We start from the raw sequence: 26,178 nt of genomic DNA on the forward strand, positions 1-26,178 counted from the left end.
TAGTATCACCTCGATATGCTCATAAATTCTTCGAAAGTATCCAGTCTTACACTGCTGCTCTAAATCTCACGCGATCACTCCCAAGTCTTTAATAACCAAAAGCGCTTACCCAAACTGTCCAGTCAATACCACTTGCAACATAAAATATCACCACGAGTAGGGTCTCACATCGAAAATATAACTCTAGTCCTCACATGATAGGGATTCCACAATCTTCTCTCTTAATGCATGCTAACTCATCCAGTGTAGAACGTACGTTACGAAACTTATCCAATGGTGTACCACCAAGCCACTTCTTATAAATCTAAACATGTCGGTTTACTGAAATTTTCTTCACACTAGTCGCTGATCACGAACCTCACGGAACTATGTCATATCACATAGTCCATTCTTGTAGATTTCCTTCTTAAGCTCACGCAACAATCACATCTCAATTGGAATATGCAAGAAAACGACACCACAATCCATACTGACCAGAAATCCCCAAGATGTACCTTTTTCTTATTGATTCCCAATCAACTATACCTTTTCTCGACTCGTCAATTTCTCAATTCTAATCAATTCACAATCATCAATACCGTAGTCAATCCTTGAATACACTTAATCGAATACCGCATAATTATAAGTTCTGCAAGCTGGCCGAATCAGTCCAGGAGATTGGATCATACCACACACTCTGCATATTAGAGATTTTTTCAACGCTTACAACTCAAAATTGAACACTTTCTAAATCCAGCGTATCATACAACAGTCTCACTAATATCCTCATGTATCTCACTGAAGTATCCTTGCCCTAATTGCCTTACTCAATTTTCGAAATGTTATCCCGAACTCAACTCAGTTAACCCATCATCGATCTACCATTTCAAGTATCCATGTACACTAATCCCTTACTCAAATCCTCAACATTACTAGTCCTCAAAGAATCACCTCTTACCTCAATTATCGAATCTGAACACCTCTAACCACTCGCATGCCAATCCCTCTTCTAACATCGCTAGTAGCGGGATCTAGACAATTTTACACAACGAATACAAGGTCCCCAACCTTAGTCCACCACTGATCTCTATCAGTCTATGACATAACCGAACATACCAACTCATCCATAAACTCTCAAGCCCACTTTGCACTGTACAATCGCAACCAAGCTCTCATATCATAACTTTTGTTTCCACGATTTTCTTGCTGCCCTTAACCTCACAGATCCCGATCAACCTCATCGGTCACTCTTTTATTGTACGTCATGATATAATGCCCCCACAGTCCAACACAACTCACGTACTCATGTTATCTTACCTCAAGTCTTACGAACCTCAATCTCCTGAACCCGATAGCAAGATGCCGCATTGTAACCCTTCAGTTCCCATATTCCATCTCAAATCCCTCTATCATTATCAACCAACAACACTCAATCCACTCGATCCTTTAAACCAATCATCCATCTAAGCCGAACGAACCACAAACAATATAAATACTTCTCCTCAAATCGAAGTGTAGCAACCAGTAACTTCCCAAGTCATTAACTCATCGCATATGCCCATATTTGAAGTTATTTCTATCAGTCGATTACTAGCTCCTTAGAAGCCTACAACCCTGTCAAAGTTACCGACCAACTATGAGACCATAGCATTCACTTACTAACGGAGTAGTGCTTTAACATTAATGAGCTTATATCGAGAATGACTTTTAGTACCATAACTCCGAGATATCACGTGAACCTGTAAGTTTGACAGTTACCAACCCATGCCTAATTATTCCCATAAGATTCAATACTCTATAATAACCATAGCTCAGACAACCACCTCCATCGGTACCGTTCTATCATGCCGAACCTTTCACAACCGAACACGAAATTCGCCCTCGCATTAATTCAACCTTATATTGACAACCATGTCAGATACCAATTTTTTCTTTCCCAATATCACGAAAAGTACTCATATCCAAGATATTCTAAGGAGTCTTACTTCGCTACACACTTGCACAAAAGCTTCCTACATGTCCTTATTGTCAACTTCTTTTCTTTATTACCCGCGATCACAATATGTTTGCCCACATTCGGTGGTCAACACTGAACTTACACTTGTTCTCACATATCGAAGTCTAATACTCTACCATTGCTGAATCGTCGACCCGCCATTGGTTCACTAGCTTCACGCACACCATCATAAAGCCCTGACGAAGCTGAAGTCAAACCGATCATATCATCGAGCAACCCACTATTGTTAAGCCAGAATTGCACTTGTCACTTCTGAGCAACCCAACGCTGAAACATGGAGACCCTGTAACTCTTTGAACTATCTTCTTATTTCTCACAAACTCTCATAATAATCGAGTCTAATCACGACTCCACACAAAGAACGGAGTCTAATCGCGACTCCACACAATCGAAGCCTCAGGCCATAACTAGAGACTGAACTCGATCATTTTCTCGAATCAGAATAACACATCTTGCACCAAACCACTACACGTCATAGATCAACCATTCGCAAAGAATTTAAGGATGAGTGTCCACCCTCCGTGGGTGATTAAGATAAGAAAGTTCATATACCAATTAGAATCGACTAGATAACAATTTGAATAAAGTCGCCCTAGAGAATGAAAGAATTCGAAGTTTCCTAAATGTCTTATAGCCTATCGCAGATAAGTATGGAACTCATCCTACCGATCCAAAAGACTCTACTAGATACGCTCTTGTATTATAGACTGGTAACCAAGGGCTCTGGTACCAACTTGTCACGGCCCAATTTGGCTAAGCCGTGCGGGCACCTACCTTTCCCACCTCGATAAGCGAACCCTCAACCCAACGATAATAAAGGCATAAATAAATAAATCAATTAAGCGGAAGAGAGTAAATCACGTAAGTCTTACGATAATAGTATAGAAGAAAGTGCGGAAATAAGAAAATACAGCCAGGGTCTGGTCTTAGCCATACAAGAGCATCTAGATTCGAAATATACAAGTCTGAATTATAATAATATATAAATTCTGTATATGTCTCAGAATGGGAAAGTAAGAGATAAATAAGAAGATTCCTCAAGGCAGCTTACATCTCGTGCTCACCCTGTAAACTCAAGCAATACTGATAGCAACTATCAGCTACGGGAGACGGAAGAAGATCCAACCTAGAACCTTGCACTCATAAAAGAATTCAGCAAGTGCAGGTCGGTACAAAACCACAGTACTGGTAGGTATCATAGGCCGACTAAGTATAGCTAACATAATTTAGACAATAAAGCAAGATAAGCAGATAAATCAAGTACAAGTCAACCACAAACAGAACCAAGTACACTCATCACCTAGGTTGTAGCAACTAAACCCAAGTGTGCCAACTCATAATATATCCAATCAGAATCCTATCAACACAAGTAACTCACCAGATCATCACAAAATAACCATAATGCAATGCAATGCAATAATGTATGAATGCAAATGCAAATGCAATGTTGTCTACACATGTACTCCGGACGAAAGTATCGACATCTCAGTAGCACAACCCAAAGTGACTCACGAAGTCTAAGTGCTACTCGTCCCGGATATTTTCCCAACAGACAGACAAGACTCTTAATCTCTACCCACGGAGGATTTTCATCAAAGACCACCCCGAGGGACCTGCGGCGTCTATGCACTCACTCAATCCATAAATCCGGGACAAATATCGAATATCGGACTCTCACGTCACTCTCATCCAAACCGAGCCCAGCTCATCACAGTATTTCGTCAAGTATCAACAATGTATCAATTGTATATCATGAAGGATGATCATGCGTACAATGTATATGTCAACATCAATAATCAGATCAATATCACAAGTACTAAACATGGTACGCCAATAATATCATGAAAGACTACACAAGTCATATAAAACTCTATCCTCTTATCACCATCAACAAGTAAGGTACTACACTATCACAATCAAGATATAACAACAGTCCCCAATATCTACTATCATCATGTGGCATTAAGCCAATAACAATAGAACAATCAAGTCACAACACAACGGGGTGGCTAACCCTAATCACACAACAGGGCCCAACTAAGACAATATCCAACCCAACTTCATACCCGAAGGTTTACATGTTGTCTCCGATAATATCATCTAAATATATGCTTCTCTACACAAAGTCTCACCAAGGATAAGACATAACCTACTTGGATGGACGAACAACAATACACCAACAATCACTACTTAGCCTTGCCCTTCTGGTGAGCCTCAAGATCAAGAAAGTCTAGGCATATTCGAAATCTAGGTTAGAAATCATGAAGATCGATACCTATATTACTATCATTCAAATTAGGTCAACACCAACCCTAGAATTTGGGGAAACAGGACCCGCAAGGTCAAAACGAAAAATTCGGGGATAAAATATCCAATTAAACACTAGGTGATCAAAACCCATCAACTAACCCAATTTCAAAACTCAAGCAAAACCCACAATTTTGAGTATAAACCCTAACTCTTAGATTCAAGAATTCAACACGAACAATGGGAGATATATGATTAACAACCTTAGATACATCATAATCTAGTATAAACCCAATCAATTTCATCATTAAAAAACCTAGATAGAAAATCCATCAAACCCACTTTTAATCTTCCATTACTAATGAACTAATGAGGAAAAGGGATTCTAAGATGATTAAGAATAATGAATTAGTAAGAAGGTTAGGAGGACTTACCACCAAGAATCGTCTATAATAGCTCCCAATATGAGCCACTTCGAAAAAACAATTAATGAAAAGACTTGAGGATTTATATCATTAATTACCCCAGTCACTGCCCGATCACCGCTTTCGTGGTCACTCAGACCGCTTCAGCGGCGCCGCCCCAGCGGCCATGCCTAACTGGCACGGCCGCTTCGGCCAGCAGGTGACAACGCCTATAGCGGTACCCACATGCGGTGCTAGTGCGGCCAAAGCGAGTACCGTACACCGAAGAAAACCATTCCAATTTCCACAACTCAACCCGAATTTCCGACTAACTCCCGAGGCCATCTGCTCACAACCCATATGCACAGACACACATAAAAACACGCTACAAATGCACTCGTGGCCTTGGAATTCCCAATGGAGGTTTCGTTGACCAAGTCAACACCCGATTCCTCAATTCCAATTTCTCAACCCAAGTCCCAAAATGCATCTGAGTGCATTGGGAACCAAATCAGATATGCACACAAGTTCTAAATAACAATCCGGACCTCTCGGAATCGACGGATTTTCGACAAAGGTCCGTTTATCCAAAAGTCAACATTGAGTCAACTCTTTTTCGCTTAAAGCCCAAATTTCGCAAAAAGTCGCCCGAATCAAATATAAACACCTCGGGAAGCGTAACGGTCCCCTCCGGTAAAAAGGGAGCTAACTAAGCTCGGGAAAGGGCCAAAAGGGTCGGAATGCAATAACAATCAAACGGGTCGTTAAATTATCGATTACGGAAAAGTATTTTTTGTTCATTAGTGATAGTAATTCGTAGTACAATTATTTAAAGGTATATAAAAATTTATCCAGGATTGCAATATATTTTTTTTTAATTTGGACAAAAAGCTTGACTTAATTTTGAGATAGGTACAAGTTAAATAGATTTTCCCATGCATGCAGTAACAACTACTTGTATAGTACTAATAATAGTTGTGGCTATTATACATCAAAAATTTGGGGTTGCATTTACTTTTTCGACAATAGGTACATACTATTTTTTTTTTCTCGCTCAAACTATAAATTTATACATGGTTGAGAATCCTTATACATATTTTTTTATGAGAAAATTACACTGTATGTTAATTGAGGCAACAACGCTACCAAAATTAACCCCTTTTTTTAATTCTTACAAAAATGACCCAAACTTTTCTCTCTCTCACTCTTTCTCTCTCTCTCTCTCTCTCTCTCACTCTCTCTCGCTTTCTCTCTCTCTCTCTCTGTCTTCTTATATGTTGGTATATCTTAGTATAAGTGTCTGTATATGTTTATATATGTCCGTATATGTTAGTATATGTTTTTATATTTTGGGCTATTTTTTGTAATGTAAGTTTTGGGTTATTTTTTTTGTAATGTAAGTGACCAACTTGTATATTTGTGAAATTTTTCCTTTTTTTATATTAGTTCACGTCTAGGAAAGAGTTTGCAGTTGTTTAGTTGGATATAAAGTTTGGCAGAAAGGTATCTTTCTTTTTAAATTTGGAAAACCATGCCGTGTTAAAAAATAAAAAATTAACTAACTTTAGTCGGTTTTGGATTTTTTTTTTTATTAAATGAAATGGTCTAATTTTGGATGGTCCGTAAGTGTCCTAGGCCGAAAATATAAGTCACAGTTTTAAGCGAATTAATTGGGCAAACGTAGTTAAGAATTAAGGCAAGCATCATTTTATCCAAGATTAATTTAAGCCAAATATTAGTCAATAAAAGCGACCGTGCTAGACCCACGGGGCTCGGGGAATGCCTAATATCTTCTCCCCAGTCAATAGAATTCCTTAATTAGTCTTTTATTTTCGTGGACTAATAATAAATAGAGTCATTTCCTTTTGATTAGGGATTCAATAAGGTGACTTGGAACATCAAAACTCAATTCCAAGTGGCGACTCTGTAACAAATAAATAATCCCTTTTCAAAACGACACTTAAGGTGGAAAACCCCTTTTTAATAAATAATTAATAATTTATTTATTTCATGAAAAAAAGGGGTGTGATAAAACCTATTTTACTCTATATATTTTATTACTATTTATTTCGCTCATGATTCCTAAAACTTTATCACCAGGTACCATGAGTGAAATATTCATTTACATTATTTCACTCATCATACATATTTCAAACTCCACGAAAAATCCTTAGAGTTTGAAACATTTTAAGTTCAAACTTCATGAAAAAATTCGAGTTGGAATTGTGTCAATTGTATATACAGTATATTAATGATGTATATGCTCTATATAAACAGTGTATAACTATGTATAAACAATGTATCCACACTGTTATACACAAAATCAAAGGTGATCCATGTCGTTTCATCAATATTCCAGCTGCTTGAATCGGTATACACCAGTTCCAGTCGCCACCAATCTTTTTCCCCAAGTAGATTTTTAGATCTCTGGAGTAGCCCAAAGCTTCCCCCAACAGTGGCGACCTTCGGATTTATGAGTTTTCACCTCTAATTATCACCAAACCCAGCTCAATCAAGTTCCAATCGAAACAATACTTCATAATCGACTTATTTTAGCTATTTCCAACGAAGTGAGACAACACCCATTTGAGATTCTACAAACAAATTTGTAGGTCTAGAGGAACCCAAATTCTTTGGGGGATGTGAAAATGGATCGACACTTAGTACAAACTAATAACCTAATAAGTTAGGCAATAGTTGGGATTGGTTTTTTTTTTTTTGGGAGAGGGCGAGGTGGAGGGGTAGGGGTGGGGGAATCTAGAATATGAAAAGAGGTGGCAATTGGATATAATTATTGTTTACTGTGCAGTTTGGTGTAGGGGCGGAGCTACAGTGTTGGAAGGGTGGTCCGGAATTATACCACGATATAGACTAAATATTAGTACATTTCGTGATTATATATTTATGTTTGAACACCCTTGAAACGAGAAACGGGCTTGGTGCAGTGGTGAAAGATTTTCAACGTTGTCAGAAAGGTCTCACGTTCAACCATTCAGTGCCACAATTTTTGCGTAGTCTTTTGTTTTTACAAGATTCTTCCAAAAAAGGGCAACTTACATAAATAACTATCTTTTAATGTTTGCTTTCAATCCGCAGCTACCTTTTTGCTATTTACAATTTGTAGCTACATTTAGGCATTTTCAAGTACGTATTTGGTTGTATTTCAGTGTATTTAAATACACTGTTAGATTGTATCCAACCTTATCTGATGTCACATGTATTTGGCTGTATTTTGATACATGCAACCTTAATTTCTCTGAATACGTGTCTATTCAAAATGATGTATTTAAGTGCATTTATATACATGAAGAGGGTTGTGTATTTTTGTGTGTTTATATATTGATGTATCCTTTTGTTTTAGGTGTAGTTGAATGTATTTCAACAAAATTTCAGATGCAAAATTTCAAATACACTGTATTTACTCGAAAAATTATATACAAACGTGATATATAGATCATTTAAACAGCACATATAGTCAAATACATCTAGTTTGCGCCCAAAATACAATCAACCAACGACTGTATTTGAATGTATTTCAACAAAATTTCAAATACACTGTATTTACTCAAAAAAATTGTATACAAACATATGTACATAGATCATTCAACTAGCACATACTTCAACATCGATCAAATACATCTAGTTTGCCCCCCAAAATACAATCAGCTAGCTATATTTCAACAAAATTTCAAATACACTCAGATCTCAGTTACAACAAGAAGAAAAAGCCATAAATTTCGGTATCCGTCAGATCTGAGAAATGTAATGGCAGTGGAGGAGGCAGTGGTGTTTCTCAGATCTGGTGGTGTTGCCATGGAGGAGGAAGAGGCAGAGGGGGAGATGTGGCCACCATTGAAGTAACAATACGTGAAAAAGCTAACTTAGCTCAGATCTGGTATTTGACCGCAAAGACGGAAGAGACGGCGGAGAAGGAGGAGACGGCAGCGGCCGAGGAAGAAGAGAGAGGGAAAAAGGAGAGAGGCACTAGAGAGAGGGAAAGGTATTTGGCCGGAGAGAGAGAGAGGGAGAGAGAGAGAGAGAGAGAGAGAGAGAGATAGAGAGAGAGGTGAGGGAGGAGAGAGGAATGAGGGAGAAACACAAGCCATAAACCTAATGTATTTTGGTATAGCTATGAATGGTAATTTGCTACTAAATATAAATAAGGGAAAAGGTGCAAATATACCCCTCAACTTTGCGATTTAGAGTTGGTATACCCCTCGTTAAAAAAGTGCTGTATATATACCCCTGCTGTTAAAAAATGGTGCAAATATACCAGTTTTGCTGACGAAATTTTTTTTAAAAATCATTTAGCTTATTTTTTAATTAAAAAAAATGTCACGTGCCTTTATAAAAAATCCTACCCATTTTTTTAGTACACATATTTTTCTAAAGTCACATGGTAATTTTTTTCCTGGTGGGTCGGGTTACGGTTCGTTTAATAAATGGGTAGACTTATTTTCTTAAAGTCACAGGGATATTTTTTTAATCGAACCAGACCCAACACACCAGTAAAAAAAATTTACCATGTGGCTTTATAAAAATATGTCTACTAAAAAAAATGGGTATAATTTATTTATTTTTTAAAGCCACGTGGAATTTTTTTTTAATTAAAAAAATAAGCTAAATGATTGTTTTTTAAAAATTCTGTTAACAAAAAAGGTATATTTGCACCATTTGTGTAACGGCAGGGAAATATTTGCACCATTTTGTAGCGGCGGGGGTATATATACACCACTTTTTTAACGAGGGGTATATCTGCTCTAAATCACAAAGTTGAGGGGTATATTTGCACCTTTGCCCTATAAATAAATTAAAAGGTAATTATTATCCATAATTACCTCTTAGAGGTAGCTATGCCAAGTAATTATTCCTTCAAAAAACAAAGCAGACCCAAAAAATTATTTTAAGTCTTAACAGAGCCCAAAACATTTAAGCTCCACTTTCTCTTTCTGCTCTTGAAACTATGCTTTGTTTGTTTGTTTGTTTTTTTTTTTTTTTTTTTTTTTAACAATCAAATGGGAAGATTTCAATTTGAATTCCAAAATACTTTTAGCTCCAAATTTATCCTTTCATGATAATAGAAATTCAAAATTGGACGTAGCAGTTTCTCTAAATGCGCCTAAAGAAATTATTTTGGATAATTATAATTTGAAAAAGTTAATCCACTAATAACGAATCGCATTAGTTTAATTTAATAATTGACGAAATCTCTGAGTACCTAATAACGCATGATTTGAAACGTAATAGCCAATGACGCTCACATTCTTTTGCTGTAGATCGTAGAGTGCGTAAATTATATTTATATAACCTTACGTTCAGTATGATATCGGTGAGTTAAAACGGAGTGTTTCGGCTTTTTTTGTTTCTTTGTTTAAGCTCGATTCTTTGGTTTGTTTGCTTTTTTTTTTTCCTTAAGACATGTTAGTTTTATCCTATGGATGACTGGATGTTTGTAAATGAATCTCAGTTTAAAAGGAAATTATTTTATTGGTGCATCCATTTATCAACTTTTTTTTTTTATTTTTATGCACCCACTAACTTGGATTTTTCTCTTTTTTTTTTTTTTTTTTCAGCTTCTTCAAAATATGAACACTCTTGGTGAAATTTTTGGTTCCGTCACTGATTTGGTGGCTCTAACATTTGTAAATATATAGCATGCGAGAATTAAGATCATATGACCTACATGATGTGTGTGTATTGTGTGTGTGTGCGCATATATATATATATATATATATATATATATTTGAATGGATAAAGTTAGTATTATTGTTGCTAAGCTTTGGATCGTTTGGTTGGCAGGTAGAAGTAAATTAAGAGAGTACTTATCACTTTTGGTAGACAAAATGTAGCTACGGGTAAAAGGAGAAAGACAACAAGTAATAAAGGCGAATTAATGAAAAAGAGGACTGAAGGCTACACTGATAATAAATCAATAGTTCGGTTAAAAATGGTTAGGAAGATGCCCAAATGATATTCATACGTAATTATCTCAAAATAATGTCTATGCTTTCGCATCTTATTTGTTGCGCCCTCAGTATTGTTATATATATTCCTCTGGTCCATATTATAATTTATATAGTGCTTTTAGCTTGGGTACATCCTTTTAGAAATCCACTTACTTCTAGAAAGTTAGAGGTGTAGGTTAAAGAGGTCTAGTGTTTGTCAAGAGATATTTTACTTGGTTAAAGACGTTAATTATCACAGCCCAAGCCTATGGCATGTGTTGTCCAATTTGGCCCACAAAAGTTCACGGATTTGTCCCTTAGGCTACGCTATCATGAAGGTCAAACGCGTACGTACCATGTGAATTTGTGTTATGTCTTATAAAAAATTCTTACTTTCGCTTCTGTATTACGACGTAGGGCTTGTCTAAGGTGTCATGTCTTTGCACCCATTCTTACCCCCGAACTTTGCCGACTTGACGTAGGGCTTGTCTAAGGTGTCTTCGGCGCCCGAGCCCAAAATATCTCAATCCTGCTCTTTGACCAGCCCTATTGGCCCGCCCTCTGTCATGGGCGTCCCATACACCTCATCCCCTCCCCCTTTTAAGGGTTTAGGGTCCTGAAGTTTGCCCCACCACCGTACTGAGGAAGCGTCATGCTGATATTATATTTGCCACAATCTAAGCTCATGACACGTGTTGTCCACTTTGGCCTGATAAACCTCACAGATTTTTTTCTTTGGCTACACCTTATTGAGCTCAAAACCGCGCGTACCATATGAACTTGTGATATGTCTTATAAAACTTTTTGCTTTTCTCTTTCCAGTGTGAAATTTGTTGAAGCTATTATGTGCACCATTTTTTTTCAGAAACTTACTATCCCAGATGCTTATCGATTCTTCGGTCCACCCTCCATTGTGGACGTCACATTAATATAGGAGTCCGCGACTTTTGTGGGTTAAAAAAAAAAAAATTGAACCAAAATAGCACCAAAAAAAATAATACAAAACTAAGTTTCACGCATGAATTAGGGCAACAAAAGTCGCCCCTCCTCCTTCCCCACCACGGTCCCCCAGTTTTCAAAAAAAAAAAAAGACCCGCCATTAAAGGCGATTTCAGTGGTCCCCAAGCCCCAAAAACGTCGTTTTCGTGTTGTTTTTTTTTGGCCAAAAGTGATATTCTTATATTGAAGTGTAGGAGAATGAAAGTTTAAGGTTGGATTTCAAAATAGAGCGGCGTAGAACTCATTTGGAAAACTCAAAAAAAGCTTCAATCTAGGTATTACGAATTTTCTATTACATTGTTAAATATATTATTACCCTAAGCATGATCATTGTGTAATTGTTGCGGATTTCAAAAAAAAAAACTTTTGCGCTTTTTTTTTTATTATTTTATTTTTTTTGCGTTTTTGGGGCTGTTTGGGACTGCCCCCTTTTTTTTAATTTTTTTATTTGTTTATTTGTTGTTAATTAGTTAATTGTTTATTTAGTATTTGTTAATTGTTAGATTAGCAACTTAAGTATTTGTTAATTGTTAGATTAGCTATTTCAATTGTTAGACTAGCTAATTATTTATTTAGTTTTTGTTAAGCCAATTGTTTATTTGTTAATAATTTGTTAATTGTTTGATTAGTTAGTTAATTGTTTATTTATTAAATATATGATAATAATTCGTTAATTGTTTGATTAGTTAGTTAATTGTTTATTTATTAATTGTTTATGCTAATTGTTTGCTAGCTAATTGCTAATATTTGACTTATTAATTATTAATCTTTATATTTTAGGATTGAAAACCCTTAGTTCAGGATTGAAAAACCCTTAGTTTAGGATTGATAACCCGTAGTTTAGGATTGAAAATCCGTAGTTTAGGATTGAAAACCCTTAATATAATTTTCGATAAAAGATTACATAACTAATACTACTTGTTAATGATTGATTTAAAATGCGTAAAACAGATGGATCACCACAATCGTTATAATTTTCGATAAAAGATTACATGACTAATATAACTTGTTAATGATTGAAAACCCTTCTTTTTTTTTTTGGTCGAAAGTAAAAAGATTTGTATTCAACCAATTGGATGTACTTACACCCCTGCAGGCTCTACAATTTAGACTCTAAATTAACATAATCCAAAATCTGCTATCTAGACTAGCAAGGATAGTGATCTAATTGGGCTAGGATAGGCAGTCAGTGACTCTTTTTCTGTCCAATTATGTGCAGCATGAGAACTATTTCTTTAACTCTTTCTTCCTTGCTGCTCCGCTGCGATTGAAATCTTCGAGCATTCCTCTCACTCCAAATGTGATAAATAGCCGCAACAAATATCACTCCTGTGATGTTCCATATCGGATTTCGACCTTTGACCTTTTGCGCTAACCATGACACTTCATTATCCCACTGCTGGATTGTTCGATGTTGATGTACCCAGCCTACTAACTTCTGCGAGATGAAGGAAGAGTACGGGCATTGAAAAAATAGGTGGTCATGTGATTCTACCTTGTCTTCTTCGCATAGGACACACTCTTGCGCAACTGATATTCCCCAGGCATTTATTTTATCCACCGTTGTTAGTCTCCATTGAATTGCCATCCACATTATAAATTGGTGTCTAAGGAGCATACCTGGGAGCAAATTCAGGGATTTCCAAGGGACTTTGGGCCAAATAGGAACAGCTGCGTTGTATGCTTTTTTGATGATGTACTTGTCTCCATTTACGTAGCTATCCAAGGTTGCTAGCCCAATAGTTGCATTCTCTTGCGCATCAAATATTTTCCGGACCAACCAGCTTGCTTGCTTAGGCGTATCCATGGTGTGGAGGTCATTCCTCTTAATATATATGCTATGGATGCATAACACCCACAATTTATCTCTTTTTTTTTTTTCGCAACAGCCTACAGCAGCTTTTAAGATTGAAAACCCTTAGTTTAGAATTGATAACCCGTAGTTTAGGATTGAAAACCCGTAGTTTAGGATTAAAAATCCTTAATATAATTTTCGATAAAAGATTACATAACTAATATTACTTGTTAATGATTGATTTAAAATGCGTAAAACAGATGGATCACCACAATCCTTAATATAATTTTCGATAAAAGATTACATAACTAATACAACTTGTTAATGATTGATTTAAAATGCGTAAAACAGATGGATCACCACAATCCTTAATATAATTTTCGATAAAACATTACATAACTAATACTACTGTTAATGATTGATTTAAAGTGCGTAAAACAGATGGATCATCACAATCCTTAATATAATTTTCGATAAAAGATTACATAACTAATACTACTTGTTAATGATTGATTTAAAATGCGTAAAACAGATGGATCACCACCCTCTTGATCCGGGGCCCTTCGACCGAGAGGTACTATATCTTCAGCCGGAGCATAGGTCGCAGCATATATGGACATCCGACCTACAGCCTGAGGCTCAGGTCCGTACCCGGTTAGGGGACTCAGCATGGGAGATCTTAGCTGCTCGCCCCCCACATCCTCGCGTCCTGGATATACTACGTCGGGGTGGTATCTATCGGTGCGTCGAGTTGGTCGGGTACAGCACGATAGGTTGCTAGTGACGGCCTTGATTGAGAGGTGGCGACCGGAGAAGCACACATTTCATCTCCGCACCGGTGAGGCTATCATTACCCTCCAGGATGTGGAGGTCATTTATGGGCTACAGGTTGATGGACGCCCATTGTATATTGAGAAGCCTCAGGTGCTGCTGCCTTACTTGGATGAGTTGACTAAGCTCACCGGTTTCGTGGCTCCGGCTAATGATTTTTCGGGCCAGAGTTGGCTTTTGTTGTCCGCCCTTTATGCTCACTTGCGCCTCATAGACATGCAACATCCGATTGGAGAGGGCACGCCTCAGGCTGATATTGAGCAACGTGCGCGTCTATATATACCTACTCATCATTGTTGCCCTTTTTCACGCACGAATTTCGTGAGTGAAAGGACCAAACTTTTATTTTTATAGTTTGGTCCTTTCACGCACGAAATTCATGCGTGAAACTTAGTGTTGTATTTTATATTTTTTTTGTGCTATTTTGGTTCAACTTTTTTTTTTTTTTTTTTTTTTAACCCACAAAAGTCGTGGACTCTTAATATAGGGGATAAGTGTGAGATTTAACGAACCTTAGCTTCAGAGAAACATATTCGCTTTCAAAGAGAAATTATTTAGTGTTAGAATTAAATAGTTTCTTGGTAAAGTAGAATGGGTAAACCTTTAGCTTTAAGAAAACGATATTCTTTGTGATATATTTCCTACTTTAAACAACACATCTCATCGTTTCTGAAATTTTAGGAGGCAACGTCATGCTTCCATTTATTAGTTATATCACAATTTTAAATCTACTATTGGCTGATCTTTTATGCTCTTTTTGCTCCAAAATTCAGTGCTGAGCTTACTATTTTTTGTCGTGTAACCGTTCAAACATTAGTCTTTGTATTATAATTATTTGCGTCGCAAACATATTTTATAAACCAAATGAATTCAAGTGGAACAAATTGAGAACTATAATATTGCTCGGCAAATCTCAGTGATGATTCATCATTGTCAACCTCAATAGGAGCCAAAGATGCTATATTGGATATGAGGCCATCAAAAATAATTTGTATATTAATGAAAATTTTATACTGAAAAAGTCCTGTAATGATCATGGGCAAAGTTAAAGGAGTGGGAGGGGGTTTCCCGAATATATACAAGGTAAATTTTTTTTATATTTATATAATAGACGATAAATCCTCTTGGTATAAATTATACCTCCGCCATTATTTATAATAGAAAAATATTTCCACCGATCTCACGTTAATCGTTTTGGCAAATTGAATTTGTTCTAAAATATTTGACGTTTTATAACTTTTTTCGAAATTATTCGTATTGTTCCAGTTATCAATTAATCTAGTACTATATTAAAAGCGCGAAGGGCCTTAGAAATGTTGATTGAACTTTTTACCCTTCATTAAATGACTCTACAATAGACAAAATGGTCATTTTCTAATTGCCTAATATTTAGGATTAAAACATAATTTAAAAGAACTGTTATAAAATAATAAAGCAAGCAAGAAGAATATTGTGGAGAAAGAAAGAAGAGGGGAGAGTTCTTATTTCTCTTGTTAGGGATTATTTACAATGGAAGAAAACCTCTATATTTATAGGGAAAAAGTGACTTAATCCCAAAGTCACTAATCCTAATATTTCTCCTAAAGATAGACGTCCACAATAATAAATAATATTTATAACACCCCCCCCCCCCCCTTGGATGTCTATTTGATAGATAATATGCCTCGTTAAAACCTTACTAGAAAAAAGCCCAGTGGGAAAAATTCTAGTGAAGGAAAAAGAGTACACATTTCTAATAATACGCCATTTGGTTGCCTCACTAAAAACCTTACAAGGAAAAACCCAGTGGGACAAAAACCTTGAAAGGGAAAAAGAGTACAACGCGTATTAACTCCCCCTGATGAGAACTTCAATCCAAAAACTTGAATCTTCACATCTCAATCTTGTGCACCATCTTCTCGAAAGTTGCAGTTGGCAGAGACTTGGTGAATAAATCAGTCATATTAACGCTCGAACAAATCTCTTGCACGTTGATATCACCATTATTCTGGAGCTCGTGTGTGAAGAACAACTTTTGTGAAATAAGCTTTATCCTTTTATGAATCCACTCTCTAGTTGGGCTATGTGTGTTGCTACATCTTCACTCTTTGGATAGAGTTGCATCAGCATATAATATTGTTGAAATCACTCCAAGTGCATTCCTGAATTGCTTTATAAATAAATGTTATCTTTATATGATTTAACTGTCATATAGAACAACATCGTATGACTGTAATCCCTCAAAGTCATAGCAAAATATATAAATGCATCAATTGTATAAAGATATGGCACTTCAGGACCAAAAAATCTTGCAAGTTTCTCATTTTAACTTCTTTCAACAAATAATATATTTCTTTTGAAAACTCTTCAGGAGTTTCAATAATTCTCAAGTCATCAACTTGCACAAACAATATGACATATTTTGATTTTCACAAAGACGTAAGGATAAATAGAGTCATTTGTGCCCTTAGTCAGTAAATATTCATTAAGGTGATAAAATTGCGTTCACCTTGCTTCACTTAATTCATATGAGAATTATGAACAAATTTCTACAACTTGTATATGCTTCAGGCATTTAAAATTCTTCAGGAGTTTTCATATAATTTTGTTAAGTAAGTCACATAGGTTGTGACAACATCTATTTCTATTTAAATGATATGACATCTTACGGTGTGCAGGTCAAATAAGCTTTATGCTTACCAAGATGCGTCATTTCACTTGATAATAATGTCTACGTTAGCATGCTTTATATACGTAGAATTCAGATCCTCACAAGCTTTTACAATATTGTGCTATATTGTACCAAAGATATCGTCGACAATGTATCATTTGTATCGGTTCGCAATGTGACATAACTTATTGAGATCTCATCACTTCCATTATTGTTAGGTACCTAAACCTGTCATGAGGTTTCATGAAGTTTTATGTCATAGGCTCTTCAAGAGCACATTGCCTCCTTATAATGATCATTGATCATTTGCTCCTCTTTCTTTTCAATGATTATTGCGTTTTCAACCGATTAGTCTATCACACTTCATGCATGCTATAGACTCTGTCCTTCAAGGACATGAATTTAATAGGAGCATTTTGCAGTTGAAATTAGAAATTAATTTTGGGTCAGCAAATGCTTCTAGCATTTGAGTTGAATTATCTTTTGAATGAGGATCATACTAATAATAGTTCATAACGTATTCCTCAACTGCTTATTCTCTCCTCCTTATGTTAGAAAAATTAATATACATCCCATCTTCTTTGGGGGAATCCATCTTTATGCATCATGGTAGATTAATTAATCGTATACCATACATAAAAAACTGTTAGATGGAAATATCTGGTTCCTAACCCTGAACCAATTGTGAGGGGAGAATTTATCATAATTTATTGGTTTGAAGCGTACAAGTGATGTCGTATACAATATTTCATATCTCAGACCAGCACATGAAGCTTTGTTCTCATAAGCAATGGTTTAACTATTTATTGGAGGTATTAAACGCCAAACAAGCTTGGATATAAACCAGTATTATGAAGATGGATTGTCTTGATTACATAATCTGAAAATTATGCTCTGAACTCAATTATTTTGAACAAGTAATTTTGTAAATGTCAAACTGCAGGTTGACAATAAACGCACATGTGACCATCTCATTGATGCATCTATTTAAGATATCACAAAACAGGTGAACAGGCCCATATTCACCTTTTATATATTTTCAGAATTTGGGGAATTCAATCCCAACATTTGCCAGTATAATCAAATTTTCATAAGAACAAGCAACAAAAATAAATTCTTGAAGAATCTTCTAGTTCTTCAATATATGCCAAATACTCAATTTTCACATCATATTTGACTCGGGATGGCCAAACCGCTCATGCCGACTAATAAAATTATTTATACTAGTGAACTTTAGGTTTACCATACCATGTGCTATATGTTTTAGTAAACTTCTGGTTTACTATGACATGAATTATTATTTTTTGCACCAATAAACTTCTGGTTTACCATGTGATTCATCATGCTTATACTTGTGTAGTACAATTTGGAGAATAAAGAGGGTAACCATTCATATACATATTTCTTACCCACTATAATTTTCAAGATATTTAATCCTCCAACCATTTATAGCTTCAATATGATAGCCATTTACTTTAGTAAACTTCGGGTTTACTACAACTTGTGTTTCGATCATAACAACTTCGTATATTATAATCTAGAACGAATTACATAATAGTATATAAGCTCTTCAGGAACCTTTAATTTATTCTCCATAATCACATATTGTTTGGACACTACCAGTGTCATGATCTTCTAGAGAAATAGATAGCTCTTCTGGAGCACTTAATTGATTTTGTACCATCAAATACTACCTTGACGTCAACTGGTGCCATGACAAAAAAAATATTGCGACCAAATGAATATTATAAAGACATTCTTTAATTCATAAATGACAAAAAGTAAACATTAAGTTGTACGATCTTTGATACTTTTATGGTAAATATCTCCTTCAGGGAGAATACCAGCCATTAACATCTGAATATTTTGTCGGCAACCACATAATTATTTCTTTCTTCGAAATTTTTGTATGAATTGTCATTTTCTTACGGAAAATCAGTAAGTAAACATAATATATTAATGTGGTTCTGGTAGAAAGTATTCTACAAAATTTTGTATCCTTTTGCCTTAGAATGATACATAATAAAAGTGTCCAAGACGATTTGACGTACGACAGGTACATGCAGCAATGACCTTCATACCACAAAATTGTTTTTATATCCTTTGTCATTTTATCTCTTCAGGAGGTATGTTGTGGTATTTTTCATTCACTTCGGGAAATAAAACTTGGTCATTTAGATGAGCTTTATACATAATTTTCAATAGCTCATTATTTCTCTCAACCACAAGAAAATAGCGCTTCAATATATTTCTTGTAACTCGCATGATGAGCCATATTCTCAAATCTTGTCTGGAACTGTTTATTTTAGTGCACATAATGGGAACCTCAATATAAGGAACAATCAGAACGCAAGGCACAACTTCAGTTGATGCTAACATCTAAGACCCCCAAAATACATATAGAACCATTCTTTAGTAGTACATCCCAACACTTTAAGAAAATTGCAGCAAATTAAATATAAAAATTTCCTTCATTATTTTGCCACCTTAAATCGAAGCTTGCAGAAAAATAAGAAAAATCTTTACATGCATTATAAAGTCACAACAAATTTTGGGGAAAAATTTCATTATTTAACTACTTCATGAGTAAATTCAAATTCTTACTACTTTGGGATTCAAAGTTCTACTACTTCAGGAGTAGAGTTTAAAGTTGTTAATTTTACAAAGAAATAAAAAATCAACAAAATAGTATATTGATGAACGCAGTAAAAAAAAAAAAAAAAAAAAAAAAAAAAAACACCAACAATTAATACGTGCTTATGTGCTATGTGCATAAAGCTTATGTGATTTTTTTTTTTTTTTTTTTTTTTGTAATTATATGAAACATATTAAGAAAATTAAACAAGTTAGAGATGACATGAGGCTGGACCAATACTGGCAGCTTGAAGCCTTAGCAAAGGATAATTGCAATTGTATACCTTTTCCATCAAAGTTGGGTAGCCAGAGTCTGATTTGCCAAATCTTACCCTTGTTGATGAGCTTTTAATACACTTAAACCAATTTCAAGAAAATATAGAATAATAAAATCTTTGGTTGACATATAAGTTATTCATGGTCCATGAACGGACCTCTTTCTCCTGAGTAAGTTAGCATCATAGTGCATATGGGTATATATGTTTAATGCAAACAAGTAAGTGAATAACGATGAATAAGAAAAGAGCGGAACTTGTTCTTGCTTACTAGTAATTCAGTCACTACTTTTTTGCGGAACTATGTAAAGTTTTACTGTTGAGGGGTAAAATTCAAAGGTTTACTACTTCAGTAGGTTCAAGAGTAAAAATTCAAAAGTTTACTACTTCAGGAGTAAAATTCAAAGATTTACTACTTCGAGAATAGATTTCAGAATTTACTACTTCCAGAGTAAATCATATAATAATTTTTTTTTTCAAGATTATTTCTTCTCAATTGTTCTACCTCTTCTGGAAGTAAATCGTGATATTTTCATAATCAAATGCACGTTCGTATTTATAATCCTTACTAAATATCATCACATTCACTTCTGGGAATGGATCTGTATTTGTAACATTTGTCAAAAGTTCTCATTCTTCAGGAATGGAACAAAATCATCTATACATGTTCTGAGCACATCAAATTAAGATAGCTTAATAACTCTTCTAAGATGTTGCTACTTCAGCGGCAATCAAGGTATCCATATAACATAGAGTATGTTTCTCTAACATATCTATAATCACAATATGCCCATGATAATATTACCACTTTTGGTGATTATAGGCGTAAATGAATTTAACCTCATTAAGGCATAGGAAGCATTGTCACTTCTGGTGAACATATATTTTGCAAACTCTCATTCTTAGTCATTAAGAGATACGTAGTTAATATCATAATCTCTCTTATTCTCCAGGAATAAATTTGAAACTCAGAACTACCAAGTGAATTAATTAGGTTATTTGGATCAAACGGAACAACGTTGTGTCAATACAAGCAAAGGACAAACGACATAAAATTTAAAGGAAATACTAACCTTCCGTGTTGTCCAGTAGTTAAATCTCCTTGATTAACAAGAATAGATACAGATAGTAGCTATATTCAAAAAACCTTTGTGCAACTTATTGTAATCCTTGACATATATAATAACATAATCAATAAAATCTACTAAATTATTTAAGGTAAATATAGCTATAAATTTACGTGATGCTTACCCTACTTACCTTTTAAGTTGAGCAAATAAGGCTACGAACTCAAAGTTCAAACCTTCCTCAACAAGGGATTTCGTAGACAGAGAGTACGGATCAATAGCATACCCCAAATAAAAAATTAACTCGTCAATTTATTGGAATCCAACTAATAGTGGTAGAGTCTCGTGCTGATAACGTGTTATAAAATAATAAAGCAAGCAAGAAGAATATTGTGGAGAAAGAGAGAAGAGGGGAGAGTTCTTATTTCTCTTGTTAGGGATTATTTATAATGGAGGAGAACCTCTATATTTATAGGGAAAAAGTGACTTGATCCCAAAGTCACTAACCCTAATATTTCTCCTAAATATAGACATCCACAATAATAAATAATATTTATAACAATTACAGCTTATTAAATCATTCCTTATTTGACATAGCTAGAAAACCCTAAAATTTAAGACTTTTGCATTCAATTAAACTTACGTTATATACAATTTTCAACCACCTATTGATAACGTCCAAATCCACTCCTCAAAGAGAAAGTGTACACGGTCGTTGCAATATATTTTACCCAACTATGAGTTGGGGTCGAATCCACAGGGAACAATATAAAAGCGATTTAAACAAGTAAAGAATTATCACCAACTAAGCTAAGCCAAACACTTTTTCAATATTTGATATTTGTTTTAACAAATAACAAAGATAAAACTAACTAGAAAGGGGGTAAAATGATCAATGGCCACAAGTATGGATACAAAGGAAATTACGCTCAATTAACGATCCAAGGTATTTCACGATTTTACAACTATGAGTGAGTTTATGTTAATAGATAATGATTTCTAAAATCTCATCAAAAGTCTCGTGACCAAATCAATGAATTTCACTCTAAGCTTTCTCAAGCCTATTAAGCACAATCAATATAATCTCAAGTAACTTTCGTATCTCTAGCTCAAGTTATTAGATGGGCTTTAAAGCCCCAAATTCTTGTTAAATAATCTTTCCCAACCTCAATCTTCCTCTCTCGAGCTAAAATCGAAGTAAATGGGCAAGTCTTAGGGTTAGCTAATCCCTTAAGAAACATTAAAGAACAAGATTAATTAAAACAACATTAACTCACTTCATTAGCAATAAAAGTCATTCAATACATAAGCAAAACAAGAGTTTCATTCAATACTTTAATCATAAGATATTCTCATAAACAAGATTCAAGTGAAGAAAATAATTACTACACACTTAGATATTCATTACAAAGCAAGAAATCAAAGAAATGGAGAAAAGTTTAAGAAAATTCTCAACCCAATCTTCAAATCTTCAATCCCCAAGTGTGGTGTAAAACCCTAGCTCCCAAACTTGTGTAAAAATGGCCAAAGATGATCCTAAAATCTCTCTTAAGTGTTGCTTTTATAGTTCTCAAAAATTTCCCAGTAAAAAGTGACGAAAATGGCCTTCAAATTTCAGATTTTCAGATTTGCATTTCCAGCCACTTTTTGCACTTTTAGCCAATTTTCTCATTTTCTTCAGTTTGACTTGTTTTTCACTTGATTTATTTCCAATCACTTCTCAAGCATGTAAAACCTATAAAAATGGAAGTAAACGATATTAAATGCACTATTTCTCAATCAAACAAGTCAAAAGTCTAAGATTAAAGAAGAAATAAGTTGAAAAATACCAACTTATCACCTATTGCTTATACATAAAGAGCTCATTCGCACATTCTCACCATTAATTAGTGATGCATGGTCCTAATGTCTTTTTACTTTTTGTTTTGTGTTTCTTTTCATTCTAATTAGATATGCATAGGATGCTTGTCCACTTATACATGCATATGATCAAATTGAATATAAGATGCAGCTTTTATTTCTTTGTGGTTTTTTCCGTGTGATTTTAGATTTTATTCTTAGTTTTAGTTTAAATTGGTTCGTATAATGTGTGTTGAATTTTATTTAGAATTTTTTTGAAAGTCATGGTCACTGTTTGTGCTACGAACATATTATGTTTTCAGTTCTTCTTCTAATTTCTAGCACAGGTGTTTGAAATACATATAGGCCATGAATAATTATGCTGAATGGGCCATGTGTTATACGTCTGGCATGTAATATGAAAAATGTCTGGAGTTAAGTGAGAAGGCACGCCATTCTCTTTGTGAAGACCTTGATAATCAACCAAAATTTTAGCTTGGGCAGGAGAAGGCTCGCTCCATAGATGCAAGAACTATTTTGAGGTATAACTTTTACCTGTTTAAAGTAAAGTATGGTTGTATAATTTTTTTTCTTTTCAAAAGTTGTCTACGTAATAATAGTGCTGCATACTACAACATTATTTGGAGTGCCTTTGGTGACAAGGCTGAAAAATAACTTAATTAATTTTGCACCAAATTAGTATAGACAATGGAAATTGAGATATTATTTTATAAGTGTTATTTATATTTCTCCATGAATTTATAAGACTAAATCCCGTAAACAATATGCATGTGATCAGAGTCCATTTCAATAATTTTCACGAAAGAAATAAAAATACGATAATGTACAAACAAATAAAAGAAAATATAAAACAAAAGTAAAAAAGAAAATTAGAGTTCAATGATACTTTGACCTAAGCCTGTGTCAATGGGATTTAGCCTTAAAAGGTACACCTAAATTATTTCTTGGGGACTTCTTACTTAAATCAGAATTTATAACTAAATCCATTTAATACTGTACATTTTTAGTTTGTGTTTTATTTTTATTACATGATTTACTTGAGTTTAGAACTAACTGAATTTCAAAATATAACTATGTGACTACAAATTAGCGAAATAAAAAGAACTAAGTATTAATAAAGCACTTGTCTATTTGTACGTGCTAACAAAACAACAAAAAGATATTTGATATGATCAATAGAAAGCCATATATAAATATGTTTCTGGAAGTGAAAAATAAACACAACAAATTAAATAAGTACTTCTATGGAGCATAGTTTATTCTCTTATTGAATAAGGTAAATAGGATCTTAAATTATAGGAGATTCTTCTTATGAATGAAGATATTAAATACTTTTATATGTAATTAATTATATTATAATTAAATTGGAATTTGTAGGAAACAAAGGGAGGTACATATCATATTATTAAGGTGATCATCTTCATCAAGTCAAAGACCGGTCTATAATTAGGTATGATTTTCAATTTCATATTGAGTTTTTCCTTTGGCTTTTAATTTGGCTCATTAATTCAATGTAACTATCTATAATGAGAAAATTTTAGATATTGCTTTTTGCCACATTTGATTGGAATCATGTGTTTCATAGTGATGTGCTGGATAAGATGACATCGGATCAGTTGGAGGAAATAGTCATGGTAATTTATTTGTTTTAAATAGTGACAGGTTATGAGGAGTAGTTTAATTTTATATAATAAGTAATATTTGGTTCTTTATGTTTATTCTTGTGATTCACTTTTTTTTTTGGGTAAAACTTTTTTGGCATATGTATTGTGGATGTATTTCTCTCTCTTTCTATTATTATCACTACTAAAAAAAGGTATTTTTCGACCAAATAATTTCGACCTCACTTTTTGGTGGGAAAAAAATTGATCACATGAGGTCGAAATTATCAGAATTTAATTTTATTTTTTTTTTGGATTTCAAAAAATTTCGACCGCATGAGGTCGAAACTTATTTTTGTACAAATAATAAATGAGAAAAAATATTTTTTAAAATTAAATTATATAAATAAAACAATTAATTAAAGAAAAAAAAAATTTAAACCATATCGCGGTCGAAATAATGAACTTGTAAAATTTAATACACTCCCCAAACCTCAGATGGCCTCTCACCCCAAAGACCAAAACCCTAATTATATTAAAACTCCCACCCCTACGACACCCCTACCCTTTGTGACAGCTCCATCCCCCCCCACCCCTCGCCGCCACCGACGCCCCATCCCCACACCTTTGTCCTACCTCCGTCGCGCCGTTGCTATCTCTAGTCACTAAAGGTAAGTCATTTTTTGCCATTTTTTTTTCAATCTTATTTCTATCATTATTAGTTACATTACTTTGTAATTGTACTTTAATTAGTAGATTAATTATATTTATTGTTAAAGATTGCATTTGTAGCTATTTGTTAAAATTTTACTAAGTGTAAATTGAAATTGAATGTTGTTGAAATAAATTTATTGCTTTCTCATTGCCTTCACTCTTTTATAAATAATACCTCTAACTGAGGCATGAACATCCCTTTCAATTTCCTTCATTCTTTTGTCCCTTTTTGTTGGCAAAAACCTATGAAATAGTCCAATAAATAAGAAATTTGAAAGTAATAGGGCATCCATTCTGTCGCGGCTTGTTGTTATTTTTTTTTTTTTTTGGAGATTACATGTGCTTGCCCAAGTGGAATTAATTGTAAGGGTCTAATTGCCCTGTTTAAATGTTATCATTGTTCTATTTTTCCTTTCCCGAAATTGAGTATTCTGTCCGATATAAGTACAGCTCATATATAAGAATTAGAATTAGAGATGATGATTAGAAATTAGTCTGCTAAGCCAAGTCATTTTTCTATCAAAGTTTGATTTTGATTTTGATTTTTTTGCAGGTTCCTTTATTTCTTAATTTGAATATAGATATTGCTTCTGCTGTTAATGTTGAATATATATATATATATATTGCTATTGCTGTATAAATTTTCCTATTATAGTTTGGTTTTGCTTTCTTTTCGTAATTCTATTGGGCATCAATCAATAAAGAGGCCAACTATATACACCAGAAAAAGGTAAAATAATAGGAATAAATGAAGAGAATTATTTGGTAGGAGCGTCATAGTTTCTACTCAATCCACACAATGACATTAATATCGACAACTGAATATTTTAGATGCCTTATTTTAGTTGTGAAACATGGAAGATTCAGTTGCCTGGGAGTGTAACTCCGGAGTCGAGAGATTTGCAACTTATACATTGATACTAAAGAATACAGCAAGAAGGGTGAGGAAATACGTAGGTATAGTATACTAATTAGTAATGGTATAGCTATCATATTTCTATTGCTTTAAATTCTCTATCAGATCTGACACTATTCTCCATGACCTTATTCCTGGACTAATGGGTATTGTCCTTAATTCTGTTTGAGTTCAAATTCTTTTTCTCTCTTGAAAATAAGTGACGGAAAGTACTTTTCTTTAATTCTATTAAGATATATAGCTA

This window comes from Lycium ferocissimum, chromosome 6, assembly GCF_029784015.1.
Source record: "Lycium ferocissimum isolate CSIRO_LF1 chromosome 6, AGI_CSIRO_Lferr_CH_V1, whole genome shotgun sequence".
In the NCBI taxonomy this organism is placed as follows: domain Eukaryota; kingdom Viridiplantae; phylum Streptophyta; class Magnoliopsida; order Solanales; family Solanaceae; genus Lycium; species Lycium ferocissimum.